The 17172-nt window shown below is 33.3% G+C and overlaps 1 protein-coding gene across 1 annotated transcript in view; it reads right to left on the bottom strand.

The window, feature by feature from the left end:
* MBD5 (methyl-CpG binding domain protein 5) overlaps window positions 1–113 on the bottom strand; it is a 398748-nt gene extending 398635 nt beyond the window's left edge. The window contains exon 1 of the mRNA XM_090279601.1: window positions 38–113. The gene's annotated coding sequence lies outside the window, so the exon portion shown is untranslated. The remainder of the gene's footprint in view (window positions 1–37) is intronic.
* Window positions 114–17172: the final 17059 nt, after the last annotated feature.

Here is a 17172-nt window from a genome sequence, read left to right as displayed (position 1 = left end):
CAATAAAATGTGAAAGAAAAAGATGTAATTAACTTACAGGACTGGTCCTGAAAATGTCCAACGGGATTCATCAGCTCTCCCTTCTCCCATCAAGGCAATGAAAGAAACCACATGTTTCTGCAAGATAAGAGAGGGCTGCCTGATACAAACTGAATGTTACTTGAGTGAAAAAAAATTCCTTGTCTGATAAATTATGGAGATTTCTGGGTTAATTTGCTATCACGTTTAGCCTAGCCTACCCTTACTAACAACAACACAGGACTTCAGCTCTAAAGTCCCACAGGACCCTTTTATTACTTAACACAATTTTTTATTGATTGTCTTCCTTGATGAGACTATTAACATTTTAAAGAAAAGTTCTGTGTGTTTCTTGCTCACGGACTTGACCCTAGAATCTAGCATAGTGCTTGAAACATACAAGACATTGAGAAAATATTTGCTACATGAATAAACGAATCAATATAATCTACTTTGTTTAGTACAGTACTGTTAGTAATACCACTTTCAACTTATAAATACTGTAATACTATACACCAGATACTTAATCTGCCAGTAGTCTTTTCTTTTTTTCTTTTTAGTTAAAAGCGGTATTAAAGTTTATATCATTTTATTATTGACACTTAACATAAGGATGCACCTTTATTATTACAAATTCATCATAAAGATAATTTGTAATGGGTACATAATATTCCTTTATATATAAATACTCTACTGTACCCAAGCATTTCATGCCCTTGAACACTTAGGTGGATCCTGCAAACAATTTTATATGCAAGGTAGTTTTTTTCAACTTATATTTTGAATATTTTCTCCCACATTTCATTTTCTTTTATACTGTAATTTTCCCAAAAGCTATACTTTTGTCTTAAAATTCTTATACCCCTATGGTATGTCTTGCAAGAAGCTCTGAACTGAATAGACATTGATAATATGTATTAAGTTTTAAACAAAGAAAAAAACTGAAATACCAATTCCAAAACAAAATGTTCTTCTAGATATGGTATAAATAAGACATATGAATAAACAAAATAAAAACCTATTTATGTTACAATTAAGAGGCACATAAAAATAGAGACATAGCATTGACTTTGATAATTCCCTTGCTCTTCCCCCACCTACTTCTCCAAAGATAATTGAAGTTTTTAAAAAAAATTTTTATCCTCACCCAAACGGGACAAACTCACTGATTTTAGAAAGAGGGGAAGGAAGGGAGAGAGGGAGGGAGGGAGAGAAGGACACAGGGAGAGAGAGGGAGGGGGGGAGAGGGGGGTGATATGAGAGAGAAACATTGATCGGTTGCCTCTTGTAGGCTCCCTGACTGGGTACCAAACGGAAAACCTAGGTATGTACCCTGACCAGTAATTGAACCCACAACCTTCTGGTTTACGATGCTCCAACCAACTGAGCCACACTGGCCAGGCCAGATAACTCAAGCTTTGATTCTAAGAAAAATGAAAACCAAGGAAAGCAAATGGCTTGATGTCAGGGGATCCAAGTTCAAGTTATGGCCACTTCATTTAGTAGCTGTATACTTTAAGTAAAATCTCTCTATCTGTATTATTTTTGAAATGAGAGATGGTGTCTTTTTCCACGGCAGGGTTTCTCAGTCTAATGCTATTGACATTTTGGACTGGATAATTATTTGTTGTTGGCAGCTGTCCTGTGTTTGGTAGGCTGTTTAACAGCATCCCTGACCACTATGCAACCCAATCCCCTCAGGTAAGGACAATCAAAACTATCTCCAAACATTGCCAAATGTGTCCAGACCGGCAAGATCACCCCCAGTTCTGAATCACTGCTCTAGGATAAGGAAGATTTATGCTTTACAACTCTATCACATTGTCTTTTCAGCAACTCATCCCTTCAATTTTTCCAGAACTTATTCACAGTTTACAGCATTTCCTTTTCCTTCTCTGCTCTCTTATACAGTAGTCCCACCCTTATCTGTGGTTTCATTTTCCAAGGTTTCAGTTATTCACAACGAACCACAGTCCAAAAATATTAAATGATAAATTCCAGTAATAAACAAGTCATAAGGCATAAATTGTGCACCAATTTTAACTAATGTGAAAGAATGCTGTCCTGCCCACGACCTGAATCAGCCCTTGATCCAGCATATCCAGGCTGTGTATGCTACCCACCCATTAGTCAGTTAGCAGCCCTCTTGGTTATCAGATCCTCTCTAATGTTACCAACTGGGCTTGTATTCAAATAACCCTTACTTTACTTAATACTGGCCCCAAAGCACAAGAGTAGTGATGCTGGCAATTCAGATATGCCAAAGAGAAACGGTAAAGTGCTTCCTTTAACTGAAAAGGTGAAAGTACCTACCATAATAAGGAGAGAAAAAAATTGTATGTTGAGTTTGCTAAGATCTATGGTAAGAACAAATCTTCTGTGAGATTGCCTAATTATAAATTAAACTTTATCACAGGTATGTGTGTACAGGAAAAAACACTCCACATAGGACTGGGTACTATTGATGGTTTCAACCATCCACCTGGGTCTTAGAATGTTTCCACTGGATAAAGGAGAACTAGAGTGATTTCCTTTTAAATAGTCAAAAGTAAGTCAAAGAAAACAAAGGCGTAAATGTTAAACTGATTATATGATTTGTCCTGGAATAATTAAGAATAGATAATATTACTCTTTTAACTCTTAACTGTATGTCAATTACTTTTTCTATATTATCTTTTAAGAGGAAAATAGTACCTCAATTTCCCATCTCTCACACATAAGACCATTTTAAATGGCTTGATAGCTCATGGATCCCAATTAACACTTAACATTGAAAACACCGAACATGTGAAACTGTTTATTCACTCAGAACAGTTTTTAAAAATTTTGTTGAAGATATCGAGAAGATTCGAAAAATTTTTCAAAAAAAACTCCAAAAACTCATTATAATGAAATTAATTTAAAATGAGTATTATGTATGCAGGCATGTATTACTCACAGTAAGTGATTTGTATTTATACTATACCCCTCTGTAATTGCTAAATCTATAATTAAATGTTTCCACCTTTTATAAGAAATTAAATTTAAGCATCTAAAATGAAGTCTTCAAAGAAAAATATCTTCTCAAAATACATTCTATATTACTTTAGCGCTTTAACATTGAGTAAATGAGGAGCATTTTTTATTTAAATGAAGATTGTATATGTGTTAAAGGCATTAAATAATACAACTGATAAAATAAAATATCATAGGTTGTCAAGTATAAACAATTTCCCAGCAAATATTTAATTTTGTATTTTGTTCAATAGTTAATATAGAAATGACATAAAGATGTAGTTTCAATTTCTAAAGCAACACAATAAAGAAAAATTTGTTCACGTTCAAATACTGCTTAAAAAATACTATCCTGATTGTTTTTTTTAAGGAATTTGAAAATAGATGTTTCTATGACCAACATTTTCCCATTCATTAAAAAGAGGAGCTGACTCTTAAGTTCTTAATTGTGATCCACCATTTTTAAGTGATTAAGTATATGCAGGGAATAATGTCAACCTTTTAACTAGATTTAGTGAGCAAAGAGTAACCACTTGCTATGATTTCATTATTTATTTATTTATTTATTTATTTATTTGTTTGTTTGTTTGTTTATTATTTGTACCCTGCTAGCCTTCACTAATGATTCACCTGGTCTTTTATACATAAGGCAGTACAGGAGTGGTTGAAAAAGCACTGGTTTTGGATTCAGACACATATAGGTTTGAATGCTGTCTCCGTGGCATCATACCGGTACATTGAACACTGGTCAAGTCACTTATCTTACTCTCTGAATAGCAGATTCTATACCTATTAGCTTTAAAACCTGGCTTTTGGCAGACATTTCATAAGTTATTTTTCTTCCTCTTCAAAAATGTTTAGACTTTTAGAAATTTTCACAGTATTCTGTTGTAGATCAAGAAAGATAAAGCTTTGACACTCTGCCTAATGGGAAAAATATTAATATCTCAAAATATCAATGCAAATGTCATTCTGGACTCTGGAGTCATACTACTAAATCTAGTTAATACTACTTAAAGAGTACAAAGTAAAGTGACAGTGGAAATTAATATTTCAACACAATTACAATATAAGTGGTGTTTTAAAAATATTTTTAAATCCCTGAGTAAAGCTTCACTTTAGAACAGTAGGCTTCAAATACAGGGTTCTGTACTGAATTTTCTTTCTAAAGGTTTGTAAGAGATACTAGGATATAATAATCCTTAGAATGCCAATATACTTTGATCAAGTTTTGTCTATAATTTATGAAAACTTTACTCTTAGAAGCAGATTCGAGACAATTCCAAAGAAATTTCTTTTGAAATTAGAAAACAAACAAAATTTTGTCCTCGATTCACTGAATCAGCTATATTGACTCTCGACTAGAGTTGTACATTTTTGAAACTTGTGATATATAAAAATTTAGGGAATATTCTGCTAACCAAATCACACACAGAAAAAAATACATTTTAAATTGGTAATCTGATTTATTAACAAACAAAACAAAATTAATAATTCTGACGAATGGTGCAAAGAAATGTCTAAATAAGTGGTTCTGCATCGAAGTCACCACCTTGAGGACTTATTAGAACACAGTGCAGGGCCCTACCACTAGAATTTTTGATTCAATAGGTTGTTGGAGTTTGCATTTCTAACAAACTCCCAGGTGATGCTGATGCTGCTGGCCAGGTTAGTTTAGCAGGCTGCGAGAACCAGTGGTCCAAAATATCCATAAATCCTTATTTCTCCTAGTCTTTTTTAACGAGAATTATCTGTTACATTTTCTAGACTCGATTCACCCATTTATTCCTACAGCTATTTTTTGGCCAGACTGTTTAAAAAGGTTCTGATGAAAAAGCGGTGAGCATAATAGATAAGGTTCCTGCTCTCATGAAGATTACTTACATTTTATTAAGAGAAACAATCAACATGTAAACAAACAGGAAAATAGTGGATGGAAGCAGGTGCCATAAGCAATTTAAACGTGGTGATGTGACTTGAGTGATTTCTTTAGATTGGTGGTAGTTGAAGATTTCTCTGAGGAGTTAACATTCAAGCTGAGACCTGACTAAGAAGAGCCAGCCATAGAAAGACTAAAATGAAGAACATTCTAGGTACAGGGAATATTTGCTGTAGATGTCCTAAAGTAGGAACAAAAAATAGCATAATTTGGATCACAAGAGAAGCTGGAGAGATAGTAAAGGGCCAAATCAATCATATAGGGTCATTTGTTATAAAGCTTAAATAATAAGATAAATATATAATAGCCAGTAATTGACTGCTATTTTGTAGGTACTTAACAAATAGTACTTATAAAAATGTTACCCCAGATCACTCTTTTCTGCTCTTGCAGATAGATGCATCAGTTCAAAGCAATGAGAGAAGGACTGAAACACACTAGGTTTTCAAGAAAACTCTTTTGTATCTGAATCCCCACTCTTCAACTTTTTTGTATCTTCAACTTTCCAATGATCCCACAGCATTTGTGTCTATACTGGAATGTTTAAATACACCTCTATAGTAATAAACCTAAAAATGAGTATGTATTTTAAATCAACATATGAAAACTTAAACACTACATATATGTTGTTCCATTCAAAGTATAAGATTACAAGGCTACAGTTGTTCCAAATAGCTTTGAAACTTTTCTAAAAATATTATAAGAATTCATTTAAAAGCCCCACAAAAAAAAATCTACTGCTTTTTAACTGTTACATCTTTTTAACCAAGAAACAAAAATACAATAACAAAAATCTTGCTCATTAGTCATTACTCAGAAAGATCATTGTCTGTGAATTCAAACTTAACCCTCAAAAAATGACATAATACAGGTAACATTCAAACTAATGGCAGACTGTGGAAAACAACCTGAGTTACAAAAGTATTCAAGCAAAACAGCAGCACTAAAATGAATGCCTAGCTTTCATGTGATTACCTTCTAAGAAAAAGAAAATACTGTTTGCAAGGACAGTTTCTAGGATATTTGTATACATTATGCGTATGTGTACAGGACAGAGTGGATTGGAAAGATCATTTATAGGAAAAAGGGTTCAATGGAAGTATTCCTTAGACAATTGTCACTTAACCTAATAATTGCAAGAAAATAAAACACTGTGACACATAAGTTATGCTTCTATCTTTTCAAACTCCTAGACAGCACTGCGCTAATATTCTTTCTTCCAATCCTCGGTTATTTAATAGTTTTAGTTTTTAGTCAGAAATACATATATATGACTATTAGTCTTCCTTATGAAAGGAAAACTGAGACATAGAGAAGAATGAAGTGAATCATTTAAAATTAAAATGAAAGGTGAAGTGGTAGATAAGAAAGAAACAAACCAAGTCCCATTATTTCCAAATAAATATGAAAACAAAATTGGTATAAATGGAAAATGATTTAGGCAGGGCAGTTCCCAGAGTCTAAAGAAGAAAAGAATGAAAATAATAGAGAAGCCAGGAGAAGCAAAAAGAACCCCACTCTCACTCAGCATGCTACTGGTTAAAGGAGCCTTTAGCAATGGTCTGGGCCTGTTAGGGATCCCACTCTCTTCGCACCATGGGATAAGTGAACCTCAGAAATCATGTTAAGTCTGCAATATGGGTGTGTTTATGTTTGAGGAGGAATGAGGGTGGAGTAAAAAAATAGATACACTCTGAAATATTTTTCATAGAAACAATGCCATAAAATCCATAGAAACATAAAACAACAATCCAATTTAAAAAATGGCCAGAGTACTGAATAGACATTTCTCCAGAGAATACATGTAGATGGCCTACGGATACATGAAAAGATGTTCAACATCATTAATCATCAGAGAAACTCAAATCAAAACCTCCATGAGATATCATTTCATACTTGTTAAAATGGCTGTCATCAAATAGACAAGACATATCAAATGCTGGCGAAGACTGGAGAAAAGGGAACACTCATGCACTGTTAGTGGGACTGGAAACTAGTGCAGCCAGTTTACAGTATGGAGATTCCTCAAAAAATTCAAAACAGAACTACCATACAACCAGCAATTCCACTTCTGGGTATTTATCTGAAGGAAACGAAACCCATGATTTGAAAAGATACGCACCCCTATGTTCACTGTCGTCAAGATATGGAAGCAACCTAGGTGGCCATGGATAGATGAATGAATAAAGAAGATATGGTAGGTATTTATATACGATTGAATATTACTCAACCACATAAATGAAATCCTACCATTTGTGACAACATGGATGGACCTTAATGGCATTATGTATGGTAAGTGAAATAATTCAGGCAGAGAAAAACAAATAATGTATGATCTCACTTATGTAAAATCTTAAAAACAAAACAAATGAACAAAGCAAAACAGAAACAAACTCACAGATACAAAGAATAAGCAGATGATTGCTAGAGGGTATAGGGACAAGGAGGGGAATTAAGAAGTAAAAACTGCCAGTTATAAAATAAGTCACAGTGATGTAGGGCATAGGGAATATGGTCAATAATAAAATAATAACTATATGTGGTGACAGTACTAGACTTACAGTGATATCACATCATAAGGTACATAAACCTTATGTTATATACTTGAAACTAATATGATACTGTACCTCAACAATAACTTAAAAAAAAAATCCATGGGGGTGGAGGGAAGCAATAGGGGGAAAAGTGGGACAACTGTAACAGAAAAACAATAAATAAATCAAAAATAAAAATAATAAATAAATGAAAATCCATGGAATTGTTATATTATGCTTTACATACTGGGCTGGCCAAAAACTCCATTTAGTTTTCTTTTTACTGTATGATGGTTCCAGTAGTGCTTAGTTGTCTTTAACTTCATTCTAAACAATTTTGTTAGATTGTATTGTGATAGCTGTCATATCAGTGTGCATTTTTTAAAAAGAACATCAAAACAGGTGAATTTTTGTGTAGCCATTTTAATATTGAAGATGAAAGAAAATATACAACATTTTTTAGCATATTATGCTTTATTATTTCAAGAAAGATAAAAAGGCAACTAAAACACATATGGAGAAGGTGCTGTGACTGATCAAACATGTCAAAAGTGGTTTGCAAAGTTTCTTGGTACTATTGACATTTGGGTCAAATAATCATTTGCTGTGCGGCTGTCTTATGCATTGGAAGATGTTCAGCAGCACCCCTGGACTCTACCTACTAGTAGCCAATAGAGAGAGGTAGCGGACATACTCAATATATCCAAATCAATAAAGTTATTGGTGAAAATGAAAATGTGTTTCTAATTTAAGGAAAAAAAAATATGGAGTGTTTGGCCAACTCAATACATAATGAATTGATGAAAGGGACATACTACTACCAAGCCTAACCAACATCTAAAACAGCATTGCTATGATAAACAGATTCTGAATAACAAAACTGATGTGCAAATTAAAAACTGCCTGTATTAGTTTCTTCAGGGTGATAAGGCCTACTGTTGTTAACAGTAACTAAATAGGTTGCTCCAAGGTTACGTGACTAAAATTACTGAAGGTCAAAATAGTACTCAAAACCCTGGTGGCCAGTAGCATTTCAGAATTGATACATATATAATTATTTTTTCAGTTTTAGAAAGACAATATAATGCATATATGTTATGGAACATCCCAAGAGGTTACTAGGGCAGTACCTGATAATCAAATATATTAATTTTTTGTATCAAAATATAGTAATACTTACATATTCAAAATGTTAAACCTATAAATAGCTTCACATAAATTCAGCTCTGGATTTGCCTCCAAATGAGTTTAAGTTCAAGTCAAATTTTGCTACCTGAACTAAATATACTTTTACTTAATTTTAACTTATTAAAAAAAATCGGATTTCTCTCCTCATCAATTCTTTGGAGTTCAAAATAATAGATAATGGACTATATACACTTTTATCAGTATTTGTAAATGTTATTTTCTCAACATCCTTGCACAGATGATCCAAGCTCACCTTTAAAAAAAAAGAAGAGGAGGGGGCAGGCATCCTAACTAGCTAAAAACTAAGTAACAACTGCCGAAAAAACTTTAAATAAGAGCTTTTTTTTTTTTTTTAATTTCAGTTATTGTTCTCATGACCAAGGATTCCCGCAAACATTTCAAAAGGCTTAAGGTAATGGAAGGAGAAGAAAGTTTCTCTAGGATTGAATGTTAGAAAATGTCATTATTCAAAATATGAATATTTAAATTAGCTTCTCTGCCACAATCAAGACTTACAATAAAAATAATAATAGTGATGTGTGAAACCTTGCTTTACAGCTGCTGCCAATAAAACCTGCCATTCCTTGTTTCCTCATGTTCCAGCAGAAATCCATGAACCCAGGTTGTTCAACCCTGCCCTTGTTCCAGTGATCATGACCTGCTTTGTTTCTTACACAGACCAAATGTATTTATGTGGCACAGGATGTTATCATGGCATCAATCTGCGTAGTATTTCCTTCTCGTTCCTTCCTACTGACCCTTTTTGTGCCTGTCAGCTTCTATCTCAGTAGCTGAAATCTATTTATCTGTTTTCAGGGGATTCTCTGACTTCAAATTAGACTCTACCTTCTATGTTTAAGAAGTTATATTCTCCTTCCTAGAGTAGCTCATTTTCTGCCTGACGCTCTGTGTTTGCTGAGACCCTCATTATCTGTTACCTCTTACAGGCCTAAATCAACTTTAGTCCTGGACTTTTCATCCTTCTCATCCTGTGCCATTAGTACTGACAGATGCACAGTTAATCTTCTGAAAGTACTGGTTTACAGTATGTCTTCCTTCCGTATTTTTTCTTCTTCACAGATGCCCGCATTAACCTCCTAAACAAATAAAATGTAAGCCATTGGCTAAGTGTTTTGAAAAAAGATAAAAATGTAATATTAGGAAATAAGTAAAGGACAAATTTAAAGATAATAAAAATACTTAATCCCACCCTTTAAAAACCTGCTGTCATTAACAGTTTCAATTTTCAACCAAATAAATAAGGAAAATGATGGCAACGAGGAAATATTTTTAGTTGGGGATGGTAACTAGGTAAGTGGATTGCTTAGGAATGGGAGAAAAACGCCTCAGGAAAAAAATAATAAAACAGCTGCCATTAAAAGAAATAGCAAAAATATCTTATAAATAGTAACAAGATACTCTGTATTTACAATATGGCTTTCTTCCAAGGAATTCATGGTAATGTATTTTTTAAAGTGAAAGTATCTTTTTAAAATAAGATGAACAATATAGGGTAAGCTCGAATCACTCTTAAAAGTATGTGATATTCTCATATTTAAGAATAATTACTTGGTCCTAAAAAGAAGAGAGAGAGAATATTTTAAAGATATTTAAAAACCTCAAATAAAGGTTTTTATCTGAGACAAACATTGTACTAGGCTCAAGTTTCCATTGAAAGATCAAAGTAATAACAATGATGAAACATTTATAGTGAAATAACTTGAAAGCCAACAAACATTGTACTGAAATATTTAAATACTTTAAAAGCTATATTTTAAGATGTAGAAAATAAGAGCAGATACTACTTTAGATCTGACAAAACTGTTTCATTTCTCTTCAATGGCTATTGTAATATAATACCTTTTGTTTTTATGCCCTTGTTTTTGAAATATTTTAAATTCTAGTTTGGTAGTATTTTGTAATCCTAGTGTAAAGAAGCAGTTTCTAGTTAGGCATGCCACAGGGAGTTGATAGTATTCTATATGAGCACAGAAACATGAAAGATGTTAGTTTGCCCAATATTAATGGTGAGGTAAGGTAGAGATCTTATTATTTGACTTTAAGTCCAATAAGTACTACATAAATCTGTGTTCTACCAGATTAAATTGCAAACTATTAAATTACAAACAGACAAGAGACTTTATATAGTATTTCTATGCTAAGTTTTAATTTTTGTGTTCTATATTTAGGGAAAAATGTCTCCTGGGTAGTAAAAACTTGTGAAGGATACAAAAATAGGTCTTATAAACAATATAAACAATGGAAAAAAGGGGAAACTATTTCAGTAAGGGTAGGGTGGAACATATGGTCTTGATTCGGATGGTTTCCTCTCTTATTTTTGTATGAAATATGTAATGTGAATATTTAAAGTGATAAAATATATAATATACTTTGGGGGAACTATGTAGGGTATTTTTTCATCTTGTTTTTAAAAATTCATTTTTAACAAAGACTGTTTACTGACTCCCATTTATAATTTAAAATCATAAATAATACTAACATGCAATCAATACTTTCACAAAAATATTCCCCATTTAATAGTAAATATTTCCCAGTGTTTCAAAAGTCATACTGTCTTTCATAATCAAAACTAACCAAAAAGTTGCTTTGTAATAATGGTTATATCTTCATTTTTGAAAGTAAGATTCTCTAACATTTTATAGAGCAGAAATATTGGTTTATAAGATCAAAGAGAGAACATAAATTTTATACATTCCACTTGATTAGTTTCACTAGGTATGGGAACCAGCAAACATGAAAAGCAACAGAGCTCAGATTCTGGGACAGAACAGGCTTGGATTTGAATCCCTACTCTCCCACATAGTATCTCAATGACTTTGAGCAAGTGACTTAACTTCTTTGTGTTTCTTTCCTCCTGTTTGTTATAAGGATCATAATGAGCAAGAAGCACAAGACCTAATAAATACTGGTTATAATTATTAACAAGGGTTTTACAGAAAATAACCTAATCATTTTATTGGAAACATTCCAAATGGTCTTGAGATTATGCCAAAGCTACCAGCAAACAGATAAGATTATTTTATTCCTTTCTGGGCACAGATGTGTAATAGAGTTCTGTAATAAAAACCTCCTTTCCTTAAAGTCAGATGCAATTAAGTAATGGAAGTAGATGTGTGATTTTACAAAAGTGTGGACCACATTTGTTTCTTTTACCACTTATCCTAACACCTAGCACAGCTCTGGTACATGGTAGTGTACCAAGTATCTGTTGATTGACTTAATGATTAAGTCAATCAACAGGCTAATGTGAATCAAAGAAGAAATGAAAGGGCCAAAAGATGAATAAAGGGAAATATGACCATCTAAGATGAAGAACAATCCAGAATATGATGCCAGTGGTCCTGGGCAAATGACAAAGACCTGAGGAGTTTAGAGAACCAGTTAGAATCAAAAGAAATCAAGAAAGTTGAAGGAAGCTTGACAAGGAGATGGATATGTGCTCTAGAAAAGGGGAGACACCACAGAAGACAAATAATGAATGACAAGATTCAGAACTTAGGGCTCAGAGTGAGAGATCTTATCATAAACATTTAAGCAGTTCTGGAGAAAGCAGTTTCAGCTTAAAACTATCACATCTGGGGCTAGAGAAAAGAAAATATGCTTTCTCGGAGTCCAAAGGATCCATGAGAAATGCCTATAGTTCTGCATATGAAGTGCGAAATATTTGCACAGGGAGGAAAGGAGCATAGAGGGAAACAGCAACTAAAAAGAATGAGGCTACAGAATAAATGAAAGTAGATTCAGAAGAGTCTAAAAATGACTTACATGAAGTCACGTTTATGTGAATAGAAGGAAATAATGAGTATATTGGCCATGAGCAAGATTAAATGATTACTTACTAAAATGATTCAATCACTTTCAAAATGAGCAGTTAATGAAGTTTTATTTGGTTTGTGTTCTAAGATATCTGGAATCCCGCCCCACAAAAGCATGAGTTAGAGTGGTGTAGACACTATGTAGAAGAAACAAAAGGATAAAAGCTATGATTCTGGGATAAACCCAGAGTAGGGTGCATCATGTTATCAAAGCATGCAAAAAACAAACTGGAAAGCTTTCTGAGTGGGTGCCACCTTGGGTTCTGCTGCAATACAGGGTCCATTTATGGTAAGCAGACCAGGACTTACGGGATATTCCTATCACCTCTCTATCCTATTTACTGTACTTACATTACTCCTTAGAGCCAGGTGTTTTACTCTGAGTAATGGGGATGTAACTCTTATCAAGGTCGATCTTGCTTGGCTTCAAGGTGCTACATTCTCTGCAGATCAAGGCATCTTTTACCCCTGTCACAAATTCCATATTTCTTTGGTTTTACAACTTAATCAGGTGACAAGATGAGGGTACAGGAAACAAAGTAACTTACATTGAAATGATCTGTACATCGTTTATTAGGACTTTTATCCCTCTCACATGTTATTTATCTGCTCAATCAACAAACATATACTTATTAAGCTCCTATTATATCTCAGAAACTATTTTAAATGTAGGAACACAACAATTTAAAAAGATAGACAAGAACACCACCCTTGTTGAGTTTTTATTCCAAGGTGTTTAGGGGAATAAGGAAGTTTAGATGAGACAATAAACAAGCTGACATTTACTTAAGCCCTTTAATTTAAATTTATTTAATATTAATTTTGAAAATTTCTTAGCACTCTGGCACTGTGAGCCGTGAGCTGCTTCGTACTGAAATATACTCTGAAGAAGAAACATGAATTATCCTTATATATAATGTAAGTGCCTTTGAATTTGCTATAATTAGAAGTAAAAAATGCTTTTCTATATGTAATCTTTACTACATTTAATCTTTACATTTTATAAAAACATATTTATTTTATTATTTTCATTGTAGAAGTAACAACCACAGTACAGAAATATTGGAATCTAGAAGAATAAAGGCCTTAATCTTAGCACCTTAATAGAACCATTAAGTATTTTGATACATCACCTTCTAACATCTTTAATGTCTAAATAGTTGTATATTTACATAGTTGTAATCATAATTTGTAATAATTTTCAACATTTTTGTTTTATTTTAAACATTTTTTATTACTTCATAATTCCTATTTACTTTTAAACTCAGTGTAGCCACAAATTAGCAAAGGAGTCACATATGCATTTATCTTTCTCACAGATCATCTAAAAACTTTAAGAATGGGAATAGCAACTCTATTTTAAGCCTATCTTTAAACTGAGGACCAATACAGGTATCCCTTGTACAACATGGTAATTTTATAACATGGTTTTGCTCTAACATGGTATGACTACAGAAGATATCCAAGAATTGCTGGTAGAAGAAGAAATTGATGAAGCAATTTTGGTGGAAATGACATCTGGAATGTGCCAAGATAACAGGGGATGATAGCACTGATGAAAATGAAGAAGATAAACAGTTTACTCTGAAAACAGTAAAGAAAGGCCTAAACTTGGTCAAAGAGTTAGTCATATTTCTTAAATGAAGCTCTTTGCACTGAAAGGAGCACAGAGTTTAAGAGAGAACTTTCAAAAGTGCTAAGCACCGTATAACGAAATTTATAAAGATCGCTCAGTTAAAAGCAAGCAATCTAAAATAACAGATTTTTTGCAAAAAGTAGAGCATAGAAATCAAGATAATACTGAAGAAAGTACAGAGGATGAGGATATCTTGTCAAAAAGAAAACGCATTCGATTAATGGAGCTTAGTAGTGATGACAAAGAAAACATTACTTAATTCATATTAGTATGTAATACTTTTGATGAAAATTGTCTTAATAAAGATATTTCTCTTAATTATAAAAATATAATAGTATATTTTTTAAAATTTTGGAACTTAACCGCCCTTTTTGTACTAGTTCTTTGTTTTGTATAACACGGATTCACATAACACAGCATTTGTTAGGAACCTAACAACCATATTATATGGGTTGTTACCTGTACTAAAAGTTTTAAGGTTAAGAAACGCTAGGTTCAAAATCTGATGCTAGACTTTTTTTAGAAAAGCATTATTATATATAGCAAAATGTTGTATTTATATTACCACAAATTTCTACTTTATATTTGCTGTTGAATAAAATTAATGGGAAGATTAATTAGGTCATTTTTTTCAATAATAAATATTTATGTGTGACTAGTAAATCATCAGGTTCCAAACGTATACAGCAACTTAAAAGTTCAGAAAACTAAAGAATTATATTTTTTTAAGAAAATAACATTAACCCAAATTAAACTTCTGCTTCTCTCATGACCCAATATTCTTGGATCATTTTTTGAAGTTATTTGAAGCATGCTATCTATAGAGGACATGTTCAAAACTCAAGAAAGAATGTATTGAATTTCCTCATATACTGATTTTATTGAAGGTTTATAATTTTAATACACCTCTCCCATTATAAGACATAATTGTCTCAGCTAATCACAACTCATAAATGTAGTATACTTGAGGAAATATTAATCATCTGCTCTTAGTTTTATGCCTCCAGATTCCATCTTCCCTTGATTCTAAACATCCTTTACACAATAAGATTAAGTTTGTTTCTGTATTGATTTTGTTTTAATAATTCCAAAAGATTCATTAAAGATAAAGTAGTATTTATTAACATGACAACATGGTTTATTAAATTAACTAACTACAGGGATCTGGACACTAATTAATACAAAGGCAAGATTTAATAGGAAGGAAAGTGATCACAACTATAATTGTGATGGGCCTACAGTGAATGGATAGGGGCTGCCTCTCTGACTTGTGAATTTTAGGCACATAGAAAAGGGTGTATTTTTTGTATTTACCTATTGACCGAGAGGATTCTTTGAAGCTTCACTTTCTCTAGTTTGTATTAGCAAAACTGATTTTGTTTCTCCAACTATGACAATATCCTCAGTGGTTGTTATTGCCGTCAACACTACTGTCACCCTCTAAAACATGTGAAAATCACTAATCTAAGACAGGGTGAATGAGGCTAGGCAAAACTCAGTACTCAAAATCCTGGCAATACAAAGGCAGTGGTTTTGAGCTTCGAAGACAGAGCCAAACTATGCAGAATTCTGCTGAGGTTCCAGGTCAGCATTTTATGAATTAGAACTGGCATAGGTGGCAATAAATAATATCAATCACTTTATCATTTAATTTTATTTAAAAACTTGAATGATGTTGACCTAAACATATAATTCAGCGGATTACTGAAAATGACAGAAAAGCTCTATGTTAAGAATATATGAGAGAGATGAGTCAACAATATTAAATATTATTTTTTTATAAACATGTCTTAGAAGGTTAAATATGAGGGTCAATTGTTCCAGTCTGTGTAGCATTCATCTTTATGAATAAAGTATTTTGATGATAAAATATTTTAATAGGTAATAAAATATTTTGATGATAAAATAATAACACATTTATTCTTTTATATTAAATTGGCCAATAAAACAAAGGGATTACTGGATAATTCCAAACTATAGCTATGATACCCAGTTATGGGCAATTACATGTGCAATTAGCATTGACCAAAAGAAGCACACAATTACTAAAAAAGTTAAATCTATAATGTAGAAAGTAGTGATTTGAAAGGGTCAAAGAAGTTATTGTTTTTTAAGTATTAATGGATAATATATACTTACACTGGACTATTTTAGGTGGCAAAGAAAGGGCAGTTAGTCATGTGACCTTATTATATGATTGTACATTTGCAGTAATAATGTAAGAAAAGGGCAATTTTAGGGGATAAAAGACAGTAGAGGAAGAAGAGGAAGCTACACTAATCTCCTCTAAGGACCTATCGGGAATTACAGCTAAATTGTAGAGAAATAATCTAGAATAACCAACTGAACAATAGCTGGAGAGAAGCCTTATAACCATGGACAGACAGAAGAAACCACTTCACCACAACATGACTGGTATGGAGTACTGAGGAGACACGAGAGGGCTGGCTGGACTCCCATGGGTGGCAGCTGAAGTGCTGAAGGGAAATTTCAGTAGCCGGGGGGTTCCCCCCTGAGAAGTGTGGGGTCTAAACCCCAAGATGGGCTTCCCAGCCTACAGCACAACATCCAGAAAAGAACCCAGATAATATCCAGCTTCAAAGAGAGGGAGGGTTTCTATCTGCCACAGAGAGACAGCTAGAGCCAGAGAGTCTCTTAAAAGGCCAACACACAAAATTTCATTTGCACCCACTTACCCTAGGCTCCAGCAAAGGTGTACAGAGTGACCCAGAGATGCTTGAGGAGAGTCTGGGGATGGTGACTTTGGGGAGAGAACTGAGGGGGCAGCCGCCAAGATCCCTGTGCTGAGTCATTCCCCATATTGCAGAAGCATTTTGCTCAGGCAGAGCATTCTCCTCCAAGTGACATCAGCCTGAGGGGAAGCAATAGTCCCACGCATAGAAATTAGTCTACATCACCTTGTGGTGCTTAAGCCTGACGGCAGATTGCAGATTGACTAGACTAACAACTGAAGGAGACAGCCACAGACTATGGATTTCTGGTAATCTCGAACTGGCTGCCTATAGC

The sequence above is a fragment of the Furipterus horrens genome, unplaced genomic scaffold (assembly GCF_987537825.1).
Source record: "Furipterus horrens unplaced genomic scaffold, mFurHor1.1.pri manual_scaffold_1, whole genome shotgun sequence".
In the NCBI taxonomy this organism is placed as follows: Eukaryota; Metazoa; Chordata; class Mammalia; order Chiroptera; family Furipteridae; genus Furipterus; species Furipterus horrens.
The sequence above is the reverse complement of the archived record's forward strand: the minus strand, read 5'-3'. Positions and strand labels throughout refer to the sequence as shown.